This window comes from Artemia franciscana, chromosome 1 (assembly GCF_032884065.1).
Source record: "Artemia franciscana chromosome 1, ASM3288406v1, whole genome shotgun sequence".
Classification (NCBI taxonomy): Eukaryota; Metazoa; Arthropoda; class Branchiopoda; order Anostraca; family Artemiidae; genus Artemia; species Artemia franciscana.
The window spans coordinates 59,850,888-59,864,689 of NC_088863.1; the positions used below are offsets into that span (position 1 = coordinate 59,850,888).

A 13,802-nucleotide genomic window follows, 5' to 3' on the forward strand; every position below is an offset into this window, starting at 1 on the left:
CTCTCCACTCTAAGCGTTTTCCAAGATTTCCGGTTTCCAAGATATCTGTTTTCCCCCTCCAGCTCCCCTCACTGTCATTGGACCTGGTCGGGATTTAAAATAAGAGCTCTGAAGCACAAGATCCTTCCAAATATCAAATCTCGTTAAGATCTGATCACCCGTTCGTAAGTTACAAATACCTCATTTTTGTCTAATTTTTCGAAATTACCCCCCAACTCCCCTAAACAGAGCGGATCTGGTCGGGTTATGTCAGTCACGTATCTTGGACTTGTGCTTATTTTTCCCACCAAGTTTCATCCTGATCTCTCAGGTCTAAGCGTTTTCCAAGATTTGTGCCCCCCCTCCCACACCTTCCAATGAACCTGGATCCAGTCGGAATTTAGATTCTTCTAAATATAAAATTTCATTAAGATCCGACCACTCCTTGGTAAGTTAAAAATACCTCCATTTTTTCTAATTTTCAGAATTAATCCCACCCCCCAACTTCCCCAAAAAGAGCGGATCCGTTCCAGTTATGCCAATCACGCATCTTAGACTTGTGCTTATTTTTCCCACCAAGTTTCATCCCGATCCCTCTACTCTAAGCGTTTTCCAAGATTTTAGGCTTCCCCTTCCAACTCCCCCAATGTCATCGGATCCAATCGGGATTTAAACTAAGAGCTCTGAGCCACAATATCCTTCTAAATTTCCGATTTCATCAAGATCCGATCACCCGTTCGTAAGTTAAAAATACCTCATTTTTTTCTAATTTTTCCGAATTAACTGTCTCAACACCCCTCAGATGGTAGAATCGGGGAAACGACTATTTCTAATTTAATCTGGTCTGGTCCCTGATACACCTGCCAAACTTCATCGCTCTAGCGTATCTGGAAGTGCCTAAACTAGCAAATCCGGGAACGACAGACAGACCGACGGACAGACAGAATTTGCGATCGCTATATGTCACTTGGTAAATAGCTCAAAAGTGTCTTTAAAAGGGTCGGAATACCATTGGACGGTGGTTACTATAGTACCTATAGTACCATTATATGGTTCTTACTGAGTACCATGTCAAAATAATTAATCCGGCAAAAAAACTTACAATTTAAAAATGTCGACTTTTCAAATATTCAATTAAAAAGGTAATAAAGAAACGCGATCCATTTAATCAGTATAGCATTAATATCCATTAATACAGCACCACAAATAACTTCCGGTCAAAAAGGAAAATATTAGTAAAAAAAAAAGTTTTAAGCAATAATTTAAGTAGATAATATTATCTACTTTGTTTTTTTCTAACTTTCCCTTAAGGTTCTGGCCTCTTATCGTCACAAATATAAAACTACCAGGAGATTACTCGAAATATGTTTCGATTTGAAACCTCCGTTGTTTCGTTAAAGCATAAAGCACGTTTCTGTTTTTACAATATCTCAACCTGTCATACATAAATAATTGTAAAAAAAAACGACTAAACTAGTTTGTCAATTTGCCAAAAAAAAAGACAACACAAACTCGTTCATTAATTCATCGAATTGTTGGAAAAAAATCATTCTTTCTTCTTCTTACGGAACTTAAATTTACATTAGGAAACCCTCTGTATTTCAAAAGCAAATATCGGTATAAAATTTGACGAATGACCAAAGAAAAAAAATCAACAAAAAACAACAACAAAATGTTCACTGAGTTTCACGGTAAAATGCAATATCCCATCAAGTCATTTTCCAGTAGAGCGATCTTGGGGCAAAAATCTCATTGTTTAGACTCATCCATGCAGACAAAAGACTATTCTCAAGGCGATACTATTGTGGCTTTTTATCTTCATTCGTCCATGCTACTGGAGCTTTAATTATATTCTCCCCCAATTTCCCTAACATAAGGACATCTCAGCTCCGCTTTGTTCTATACTGGATAATATAGCACATCTTCGCCTAGCGTATTCAAAGAAAGTATTTTAAGTAAAAGAATAGAATATTCCAAAAATCCTGAATTTTAATTCGTTTATACAGTTTAGCCGGTGTCTCAAAGCAAGACGAGTTCTTCTTGACATCTTCTGCTTATCCTAGGCGGAGGCTTAAAAGGGGCATAGCCAGAATTTCGCTAAAAAAAAAACTTTGACCCATTTCGGAGGCAGGAGGGAGGGCTGTGTCACAGGAAATATGTTTTCAGCAGCTATATACCCAAAATCTAAATATATTTCATAATTATTCACACTAGATTTCAAGGATAAAGTAAACACCACAATTGCTCTGACTACGGCTTGCCTAGCCTCTACTAGTTAATTTAAAACTATAGTATCCCAAAAACTCTGTTTTCTTGCTCGAAATTTAAAATAAAAACTGTTTGAAGATGTTGGCGTATTCATACTGGAAACATGTCAGATAAAGAAAATTTTCCTCCGCCAAGATTTTTCCAGTGAATCATCGAGCAAAATCTGAAGAAACAAGGACGAGAGAAAACACTTATAATTACCCCTACCCCTCAGTTTGCAAGTATGGTGAATGAGCATAATCACACGCTAATAACATTCACTATGTGTGAGGGTTTATCCCTTTTTATTTTTACACAAACATGCAACGACAACAAGACTTTTGGACAAGAGTTTTCGATCATGGCAAATCCAATGATATAACTTTCAAAATTATTGGGCGCTGCTTTCCAGGGGTTTTACACACTTTTTCTTAATTTCCAAATTTGTTTACATAGTCAAATTAATTTTACTCAAAGTTTTTCAGAAAAGACGTTCTTAAATTTTTATTAAATAAAAAACAAATTTTTTTTAACTGAAAGTAAGCAGCAACATTTAAACTTGACGAAAACAGAAAATATTCTATATATAAGAAAGTTTGTCCTTCCTCAAATCTTGCTCTTTGCGCTAAAGTTTTAAAGCTCTTTAATGATAATTCTCATTCGAAACCAAGGGTGTTTGCGTTGTTTTTCCGAAGGAATCAGGACAAAAAAAATCAAACTTTTGCGCAAAGAGCGAGGGTTGAAAAAGGGGCAGCCTCCCTGATATACAGAACAATTTCTGTTTGTTTAAGTTTTAATGTTGCTCCTTACTTTCAGTCGAATTTTTTTTTAATTTTTGACTTTTTTCATATCAAGTCAGAAAAGCACCCCCCCCTGGTGACATTTCTCTTGGAAAATTCCACCTGAAACTTTCCTCCTCAGAAAAAATTCTCACCGTGAAAAATGCCACCTTCCCTACAGAATTTTGCCCCGATAATTTTTTTTGTTTCCCAATGACAAATGTTACATATGAACAATATGGGCAAATGAAACAAATCACAGCTCTTTCCCCAGAGACTGTGAAGGGTCATGCCATATCCAATAGCATAGTTATTGAACCATTCGACTATGCTGAATTAAATGCCTATCTTAAAATCTTAATCGAATGTCTTTGGGGAGGAAACGGGCGTGGGAGACAATAAGTCCTGGGAAAAAAAACTAACGCACATCTGTAATCTTTTTTTCTGCCAAACAAAAGATCAAATTATTTTGTAGATAGGACCTTGAAACCTCTGCAAGGGGTTCTCTGATATACCGGATCTGGTGGTTTGACTTTCGTTAAGGTCGCTTAGCTTTTTGGGGTGGTTTCCTCCCTTTCGAAATTAAATTAAAATTATTGAACTTTATATACTTGGAGCATATATAGTTATCTATTGTTATCAAATTCCTTTTTTTAGAGTATCTGTTTTAATTTGGCCGAGTATCTCCTTACTTACAGTTTGTTAACATGAAGTGTTTGGTTACTATCGCCAGAAGTTTGCATTTATCGCTGTTACTACAATGATCGACACGGAAGTTCCCAGTCGCTCTTCTGGGAATACATCAATTCTAAAGTTGTTGCGTTTTCCAACGAAAAAATCAAAAATTTCTAAGGCAGCCGTCGAACTGTCTTGACGCATGAACTAGGTATTTAAACCGAATATAACATGAGACCAAGCCCAATAACATCCATTTTTGTTTGAAAAGCGTTTGAGTCAACTTAGGCTATGCTTTAATTTAAATGGTGCAAAATAGACTGCATTACAAGCTCATCAAGAAGTTACGAAAAAGCAACTTTTTAGTTCCAACTGACGTTGCTGTAGTAGCCGGTACGAAAGAAAAAGTAACTTAGAATTTACTTTTTTAGTCACTTTTACTAAAGACAGTTAACGAGCATCTTTAGCTGAGTAACTATGTATCATTATCATCATTGGTATTACTAGTATTGAAACACCATGTATATGCTACAGAAATCTCCAGGCTTTCATTTGACAACTCAATATATCCCACAGGACTATAATATAGAATCCTTTCATTTGATAGATCTGTGCTTAATGTAAACCGCAAAAAAAAAGAATGCATCTTTTCGGGGGATAGAGCGTAAAAAAGGTCGGTAAAAACTTATTCCAAACCATTAGCTAATTAGAGATATTTAAACGGGAAGTTACTCTGTGAGTAGAGGGTATGGAGCAACGTTACCAGGGCGTTGAAATAAACTGCACCGTTTTTGTTTTTTTTTATTATTATTTGCCCCTAACCATGCATAGCACTCCCAGTCAGTCGAAGGCAGTGAATCAGGATATCGTTACCTGCTCAACAACAGAAATATTAGAGTAAATTGAAAGACAAGCACTAATTTTTTTTTCACTAATATCTTCATGCTCTCTGAGAAACTTATTCTGAGCGGAGTTTCTCATATGATTTGTTATGAATTAGCGGATATTTCTTTTAGTGTTAAGGAAATGAAAATCCATTTTCTTTTGCTTAAATCCCTACGAGGTGAATTAGAGGAGATTCAAAAATTTCGAAAACCCCTGCGGTCATCTCTTACAGATTTAAGAGAAAGAAAAGATTCTCGTCGAACTAAAACGCATAAAAAAAAAAAAAAAAAAAAAAAAAAAAAAAAAAAAAAAAAAAAAAAAAAAATCTACGGGAGTCAAACTAATGCGAGAAAGAACGTTCAGAATTGTTTTCTACAAGATAAATATTGACCGAAGATATAGAGATTGTTTGCTTTATAGTTTATTCTGGTATTTTTGTCTGTGTCTTATTTCTCAGGTACTTATTCCGTTTTGATCTTGGACTTAAATTACAATAAATAAAACTAGGGTGGAAACTGGAATCCAGTTATGAAAAATGTGGAATACAACGAGAGATAGCCAACTTTCAAAACTCGTGAACACCACATGGGCACGTGTTGCCCGTGGTGAAGATATGCCATGAATAGCATAGTGTACCATGCGTTGAACAAAGCGTATCCTGCACGGATTGAAGAGAAGCTATGCTAAAGAAGTCAGCCTCAAATGGTGGAGCGAGAGACACATCGATATACATATATCTTTGACGAATAACAGACATCATTTACGATAAAAATTCTAACTGTTTTTAATTCGAGGAAATTATTTCTTAATTTTAATGATTTTAAATCATTAGCATTTAGGCCCAATAACCTTTGATCATTATCTGAATAACTGATAAACGATCACGAGTCGCACAACATGTCTATATGTGCAAGGTTGAGGACTGGGCTCAAGCCAACGAAACCCAGTTTGGATATGCATAACGGGAGCCCTTGATGTCGGTTCTGCACGCGTTACATTGCCACAGGAAGCATATAATTTGAAATTTTCATCCGTTTTTATTACAATCCAGAATCTTTTAATTTTGATCAAGATATCACCTGAGGTTTCCGGGGGGAAAAGGACTGTTGTGCGTCTACACGCACAACAGTTAATTTTTAATTTCGACTATTAATTTGAGCTATACTTCAAAAATACACTTTTTTTTCCTTTTAACTGACTTTGTTTGGTATTATGAACCAGCTGTCGATGAGAAAACACCAAAAAAGTAAATGCGAGTCTGCAAAGTTGGCTAAAGTTTGTTTCTATATAATTATCTGCAAGTATTTTGAAAGAAATTATCTCTATAGACATAAATAACACCTCTAAAGCAATTCAACGCATTCAATACGGCAGATTCCACCTTCTTGCATGTGCACATACTAACGCATTATAAGTTTGATAACACACAGAGGCCAAAACCCATAGTTAAAATTAAAATACCTATGAAATGTCTATGAATTCTGTATAAAATCGGACACATATTTTAGATTGTAAAGAACTTGAAGGGAAGAGTAAGAGAAAGTACGTTTGTTTACCTTACATGTACAATGCCTATACTTGTTTATTCAAAGATTAGTACTGTACAAATAGCAACATCTATGGTCAAAACTTGGATGTTTATGAAAGCCATGCGTTTATTCGATCTGAAACCCGACATTCATTTAAGGTTATGGTAGCAGTGTCTTAACGCCACCGCGGTTTTAGGCCACCATGTTTTCCGTCACTTTTTAATTCAGGTCGGTCAGAATAGACATAGACATAAGAACAGACATAGACACAGATATAGACAGATATAAACAGAGACTAACCTATCCTGTCTATTCTGACCCAACTAATCCTCTTAATGATGCAAGATTTCCTGGGTGGCGGAAAACCGCGGTGGCGTTAAAACGCCCAATTCAAGTTTATAGAGAACTTGACGAGAAAATTTGTATCCAAGAGGGGAGACTGCAAACCTCTAATTAGGGGTTTTCAAATAAGTATATTTTATTGTTATGTATACTTCCTAGCCTTTCCACTCTAGAAACAATTACAAGAAGTCCCATTTTCGGTGCCGTAGTGTATTGCACGATGGCGTGATCAAGAAAGACTCACAAAAATCTTGTAGTTATGAGCGTAAGGTGAGCATTGGCTTTCAAACGAGCACTTAAAACAGTCGTCTGAAACGTTTGAGCGAGGCAACAGCGGTGAAGAAAATGGGACACATCAGTGACATACAGGCAAAATATGATTTTTAAAGGTTTTTAAAATGGGAGGGTGAAAGCTCCTACCAACGGGATTTCGACCATGATTCCAAATGTGTACTTTCATTTTAATCCAGCGCCGTTTTCGAGGGATTCTAAGTTCGTTTTCTGAATTCCCATAATTTATTAACCACAATAAATATTTATTACTAAGATGAGCCTAAATAATAGTTACATTTCCTGAATCAGCATGGAAAACATTTCTAACTAGACAGTTTTTTAACGTATTTTTTGGTTACTATGGGCCATGGTTTACTCAATACTAGGTTGCAGCTATTGGTGCAACCAAGGTCGCATCCAGGGAGCGGGGGGAGGGAGTTCATTGCGGGGTTTGAAACCCATCCCTAAAATTTTTAATGCATTTTTTTGTAAACCCTCCCCACCAAAAGAGGTTATCCCTCCCTTCGGAAAGAGAATCTTGGATAGGCACTTTGGTGCAACGATGAAATTCTAGTATGTTCGGCATGAAAAGTTCTGCCAATTATAAATATATAAAACAGAAGGATAGGCTACATTACTTTTTTTCGAAGTGTGTATGGTTGAGGGGTTTGTATTGCATTGAGGCTGCATGAAATTATAAAAGGAACCCTTAAATAGGAATTAACAAATGAATAAAGAGAATTTCATTCGAGTCATTTTTTATTACTTCCAACAAAACGGACTTGAACAAAATGTGTTGAGCTGCATGTTCGATTGAACTACATGGAGGTTGAGATACAAAAAGGTTGAGTTGCATGGGGATGGAGTTAAACGGGGATTAAATTGCATGAGGACTGAAATGTAAGAGGGTTGTGTTACATGGGCTTGATTTGTATGGGAGGCCTTTTCAGCCCTCTCATTGCATTCGATTATGACAGACTTCATTTTATTTTACAGCTACAATTTATTTACTGAATGAAGGCATTTCAAGTAAAATTTCAGATACACATCTCATCTTAACCACTCGGAAGAACATTCGGTAACGTAATATTTCAGCCGCTTATGTTGGATCCTCCCTGGTAATTATGCAAACCAAAATTTTCCCAGCAACTATTGATCTCAACGTCTTATAACGGCAATTAAATAAAAAAAAGTTTTTTAACTGAAAGTAGGGAGCCTAATTAAAACTAAATCCAAGCAGAAGTTGTTCAGTATGAAGGGGTGACCCCTTCCTCACCTTTCTTCCTTTATACTAACGTCTTTAAGTTCTTTAAAAACAGTTCTCATTCAAATTCAACGTCCTTTGTGTTAGGAGTCGCTCTTAAAGAAAGGGGATATAAAGTCAAACATGAGTACAAAGAACGAGGGGTAAGAGAGGAGCAGCCCCCTAATATATGGAATAATTTCTGTTTGTTTTTACTTTTAATATTGCTCCCCACTTTCAGTTAGAAAGTGATGTATTGTTCATATAATTTCTTACTATTTTTCAAACCATGCTAGGAAATCCCCCTTCATGTAAAATCTGTACCAGAAGATTCCCCCAGAAACTTTGCACCTCGTGAAAAATCCATCCCACAAAATATTTCGTTAATTGCGTATTATCCAGAACACACTTGAGAGGTTTCCTCTGTTTGATCTGATTAAACTGGTATTTCTATCGCGTTCGGATAAAATTAGTTTATTCTTTCGTGAAATAAACCAGCCTATGATGCAGGTAGCCTACATCTTTATTAAATGTTTAATAGGATATAGAGGTGGTTAAGTATTTGACAAAGCCCGGCCTAATGTGATCTCGGTGGCCTGCTTTCCACAATTATTTGTTGTAGGCCTAATTCCCACAGTTTTATTACTAAAGTAGTATATTTTCATCATATTTTGATATTTCATTAGGATTAACCTAACTCATAGTAAACAACACATCACTCGTACGGGATTCTGATTATTGGATAATTTTCTGGGCTTGGTTTGTTTTGATGGGCGTTTTCGGGCTGAAAAACCTCTTCCTAGCTAATTTATCTACTATGGGCTGCCTCCCCGTAGTAGCATAATATTTGTAGGCATGAATATATAATGAGTCGGAGGTAATAGGCTTGGGACTGTCTGTGCAGGATTTCGACTCTTGTTGATAGAAGAGCATCGCCAAGTGCTGAAAACCATGTTGTGACCAAGATGGGCCCAGGATTGCACAAAGCCTCCAACTTACTGGAGGTCCCAGGGACTTCTTGCTGTCCGGTTCTAAGCCGGCTTAAGCGCTTCGGTGTAGACTTGAGAAGATATGTTGGTCCCCATCCTGCACTGGTATCCGGGATCACTGCTTTTCTTGAGGCCAAAATAATTTCAAAGATTTAAAGGACATGAAAATTGGAACTTGGAATGTTACGACGTTAAAAGATGACTATCGCATCGACATTTTGACTGACGAATTCAGACGGTTTGAACTGGATTTATTAGGAGTTTCAGAAACTCATATCCCAGGGGTAGGAAGCATGAAATTAGGTGACATAGAATTTGTTTACTCAGGAAGGAAGGATGGGGTTCTTAGACAGGGAGTAGGGCTCATGATGAATAAGGAAGCTGCTAAGTCTTGTTTAGGCTGGGAAGGTATTAATAATAGAATACTAATTGCTCATTTTATGACTAAAAAGTTTAGGGTATCAGTTATAGTAGTATATGCCCCCATTGAACCAACTGATGGAGATACTAGTGACTCAGATGAATTTTACTTACAGTTACAGGAGCAAATAGACAGGGTACCAGGTAGAAATATGGTGTTTTTGCTAGGAGATTTTAATGCCCAGGTTGGTAGAAATAGGGATAGATGGTATCCTAGCCTAGGTAATTTTGGTGTAGGAAAAGAAAACAGTAATGGCTATAGGCTTTTGCAATTTTGTAGGTATAACAACCTAGTTATAACCAATACGGTGTTTGGTCACAAAATGGCCCATAAGTTGACATGGTATTCACGTGATGGTAAGACAGCAAACCTTATTGATTATGTTATTGTAAACAGAAGACTAGCAGGATCAATACAAGATACTAGGGTGTATAGGAGTGCCGTTATTGATGTTAAAAGTAAAGATCACCATCTAGTAGTGTCTAAGGTTAATTTAAAGCTGAAATTTCGGAAGAGTAACTCCCTCCCGGAAAGTTATGATGTTGGTAGACTTCAGGATGAAAATTTGAGAAAAAAATTCCAGGAACAGTTGAGTACTAAACTTGAGGGTTTAAAATTTGACAATGTGGAAGATGGATGGAATAATTTCAGAAAAACAATTTGTGAAGTTGCTGATGGTGTCCTAGGGAAGAGTGCTAAGACAGCAACTAGGAATATTAGTGAAAAAGCTTTAGGTTTAATAGAGAGTAGAAGGGGTTTGTATAAGAATTATCTGAGCGATAGGTCGTATGAAAACAAAAGGAATGCAAAGAAAGTGGAGAAAGCATTAAAATATGAACTAAGGAGATGTGAAATGGAGGCGATGGATAAAATTGCTGAGGATCTGGAAGATGCGGCTAGACGGCATAATAGTAAAATATTATACTGGCATGTTAATAAATTGAAAGGGAGTAGCCGATCCGGACTAGTCCCAGTTAAAGATAGAAATGGGGTCACAATTAGTGATAAGGAAAAAGTTAAAGAAAGATGGGTGGAACATTTTGAAAATGTGCTAAACCGAGATACAGTTGCAGGAAAAGATATAGATGAAAATGAAAAAGTTTGTGATACCTTGGATGTGAAGGAAGATTTGTTTAGTGAGGAAGAATTAGCGACAGTACTAGAAGGATTAAAAAATAATAAGGCCCCAGGTGCTGATAGTATGATTAATGAGTTCCTTAAATATGGTGGCTCTGAGGTTAGGAATAAGCTACTGAAGATTATGAACATGATTTTTGAAAAAGGGGAAGTACCCAATGATTTTAGGAAAACCTTAATTAAACCACTGTATAAGAAAGGTGACAAGAGTGAATGTCGGAATTATCGAGGCATTAGTCTGGTCTCTGTAGGTAGCAAATTACTGAGTAATATGATACTTTTTAGACTGAGACATGCGGTAGACAAAGTTTTAAGGGAAGAACAATGCGGTTTTAGAAAAGGTAGAGGATGTGTCGACCATGTTTTCACTCTTAGGTTAATAATTGAGAAGTCCCTTCGTTGTCAAACACCTTTGGTCCTTAGTTTTATCGATTATGAGCAAGCTTTCGATTCTGTTGATAGAACAGCGTTAACAAAGGTCTTATCGTTATATGGTATACCAGAAAAATACATTAAAGTGATTTGCGCTATGTACGAGAATAATACTGCTGCGGTTAAGGTAGGAAATGAGGTTAGCAACTGGTTTTGTATTAAATCAGGAGTTAAGCAGGGTTGTGTTCTATCCCCCTTTATATGGATCATTTTGATGGACTTCGTCTTAAGGAGCACAGGAAAGGCTATTGGAGACCATGGAATCAAATGGGGAGGAAGAACGCTCCTGGACTTAGATTATGCTGATGATTTAAGCATATTAGATGAAAGTGTGAGCAAAATGAATGAATTTTTAGAGGTTTTACGAGCTCAGGGTGCTAAAATAGGCTTGAAAATTAATGTTAAGAAGACCAAGTCACTAAGGTTAGGAATAAGTGAAGATGAACAGGTGACCTTAGGTAACGAAAAGATTGATCAGGTTGGGAGCCTCAGTTACCTTGGTAGTATTATTAGTAAAGATGGTGGGAGCAGTGAAGATGTTAAAAGTAGAATAGCTAAAGCTCAGGGTGTTTTTTCACAGTTAAAAAAAGTTTGGAAGAATAGAAAGATAAGCCTACAAACCAAGATTAGAATATTGGAAGCTACAGTGATGACAGTGGTCAAATATGGCTCTGAAGCATGGACACTCCGAAAAGCAGATGAAAATTTACTAGATGTTTTCCAGAGAAATTGCCTACGGATTGTTCTGGGTACCCGGCTGACTGACCGTATTTCAAACAGTAGGTTGTACGAAAAGTGTGGTTCAATCCCGCTTTCTGGGGCTATAATGAAAGAAAGGTTGAGATGGCTAGGCCACGTTCTACGGATGAAGGATGACAGATTACCGAAGATTGTCCTTTTTGGCCAACCGTCTGGGGCTACACGGAAAGCAGGTCGTCCTTGTCTGGGTTGGGAGGATGTCATAAATAAGGATTTAAAGGAAATGGGAACTTCCTGGGAGGGTGTAAAGAGGGAGGCTTTAAATAGATTAGGTTGGAGGAGGAGCGTGCGTAGCTGTGTTGGCCTCAGGCGGCTTGGTGCTGCAGTGAGTTATTAGTAGTAGTAGTAGTAGTACTTCTCGATCGTGTTCTGAAATCTAGATAATACGAAAGTAGTCTACCGATATTTCCATTATTGATTTATTTCCAAATAATCAATAGTAGCCTAAAAGCACAATTATTTTCTACTTTACATCTTTTTCTCCAGGGACTGAAGGTATGAACCAGGAACATGGCGCCCCCTGGAAATCGGTGAATACAAGGTAGTGGGAGCAGAGTAGGAAAAAATCATGGAAGCACAACAATCAGTCGGAAAAAAAAGAGTGTGGCTCATTGTTGTCTGCCCACCATGAGATTTTCAGCCTTAAAAAGAGCAATATAAGGTCTAACTGACCCCTTCTGACATACCACAACAATCTTTTCTATAGCCTATAATGCGGTTAGAGTAAAAATCAAACGGTGCTGGATTGTTTTTAGCGTAGGGAACTGTTTCGAACAACGCAATAAGGGTGACTGATACCCCTCATAACCTTGCTTCAAGCAGGATATTTTAACCTTAACTTCCGTAAAATTTATGTGCTCTAGTGAATCCAAGATCAAGTAGCCTACCTAGTAATAATAGATATAATCCTGATTCCATTGTTTAAATCCCGTTTACAGTATAATCATATACATCCAACAATTAACACTCTGAGCGTTCAAACCAAAAACCTGACTGCTTCCTTGTTTCTCCAGAAGTTGTGTTAAGACTTGAGACGCCCAAAGGGAATAGTAAGCACCGCGCATATTCAAACTCGTGCATTCCCATGCCGTGCATGTCTGTTGGAGCTGTCCTTTGACGATATTAAATAAAAAAAAAACAATTTTTTTTTTTTTTAATGAAAGTAAGGAGCGACATTAAAACTCAAAACGAACAGAAATTACTCCGTATTTTAGTGCCCCGCTCTTTACGCAAAAGTTTGACTCTTTCTCTTAACTCTACGTCATAAAACAGTAAAAAACTTTAGCGTAAAGAGTGGGGCGTTGAGGAGGAAAAGCCCCTTTCATATACGGAGTAATTTCTGTTCGTTTTAAGTTTTAATGTCGTACCTTACTTTCAGTTTAAAAAAACTTGTTTTCTTATTTAATTTCTGGACGTTTATAATTAATGCATGTTTTGATCTTGGCTCTCCGCACATAAATAATTAAAACGAAATTTGCATATTAATATCTTCTGGCTAAATGGCTTTCTCATAATTTTAATCGGAAGATTTTGAGAAAAAAGGAGAGAGGGAGGAAGCCTAGTTGCCCTCCAATGTTTTGAATACTTAAAAAGGCAACTAGAACTTTTAATTTTTTTACGAACATTTTAATTAGTAAAAAATAGACGTAATTTACGAATTAACTTACGTAACAAACTTCTATATTCGTATGTTTCTATTGCGTATATGAGGGAGTTCACCCCTCGTCGATACCTCGCTCTTTACACTAAAGCTTAAATTCTGTCCCAATTCCTTAAGAATGACCCTTGAATCACAAAGGCCGTAAAATAAATAGTCGAAATTACTAAAAATACTTTAGCATAAAGAGCGAGGTATTACGAGGAGGTAAACCCCCCATATACAAAATAATTTCTGCTCGCTTTAAGTTTTAATGCTTCTCCTCACTTTCAGTAGAAAAAAACTTTTCATATTTATTTTTTCATTATTTTTTTAAATAATGCTAAAAAATTCTGCGCCCTCTTCATTGGAAGTCTCTTTTCCCATGAGAAGTTTTTCCATGGAAATATTCTCCCACGTAACCACCCTCCACCTCAAATCTCCCTCCCAAACCAAAAAATTCCCCTGAAAACGTC

The 13,802-nt window shown here is 36.8% G+C and overlaps 1 protein-coding gene across 1 annotated transcript in view; it reads right to left on the reverse strand.

Annotated features, from left to right (window-relative positions):
* Positions 1–12,701, reverse strand: part of LOC136032097 (vang-like protein 2) — a 148,093-nt gene extending 135,392 nt beyond the window's left edge. Inside the window, exon 1 of the mRNA XM_065712243.1 lies at positions 12,578–12,701. The gene's annotated coding sequence lies outside the window, so the exon portion shown is untranslated. The remainder of the gene's footprint in view (positions 1–12,577) is intronic.
* Between the last annotated feature and the right edge of the window lie 1,101 nt (positions 12,702–13,802).